Below are 285 nucleotides of genomic sequence, written 5' to 3'. Positions count from 1 at the left end.
CGCTTCCGAAACGGTGATTTTGATGTTAGAGACAAAGACCGTCCAGGACAGCCGAAAAAATTTGAAGATGTCAAGCTGCAAGAACTGCTTGATGAGAATCCAGCTCAAACACTTTTAGAGTTGTCGAAACAGTTAAATGTTACTCCAATGGCTGTCTCGAAACGTTTGCACGCCATGGGAAAGATCCATAAGGAAGGGAGATGGCTACCACATGAGTTGTCAGAAAGTGCCATTTTAAATCGTTTGACTATTGCAACTTCTTTGCTTGCCAGGCAAAGAAAAAAA

General features: G+C 42.1%; 1 protein-coding gene across 1 annotated transcript in view; it reads left to right on the top strand.

The window, feature by feature from the left end:
• The window catches only part of LOC108758230 (leucine-rich repeat neuronal protein 3), a 3,980-nt gene that overhangs the window by 2,574 nt on the left and 1,121 nt on the right, over positions 1–285 (top strand). The gene's annotated exons all lie outside the window — the stretch shown is intronic.

This window comes from Trachymyrmex cornetzi, unplaced genomic scaffold (genome assembly GCF_001594075.2).
Source record: "Trachymyrmex cornetzi isolate Tcor2-1 unplaced genomic scaffold, Tcor1.1 scaffold1552, whole genome shotgun sequence".
Taxonomy (NCBI): domain Eukaryota; kingdom Metazoa; phylum Arthropoda; class Insecta; order Hymenoptera; family Formicidae; genus Trachymyrmex; species Trachymyrmex cornetzi.
Note: the sequence above shows the minus strand (reverse complement) of the source record. Positions and strands in the feature narration are given on the sequence as shown.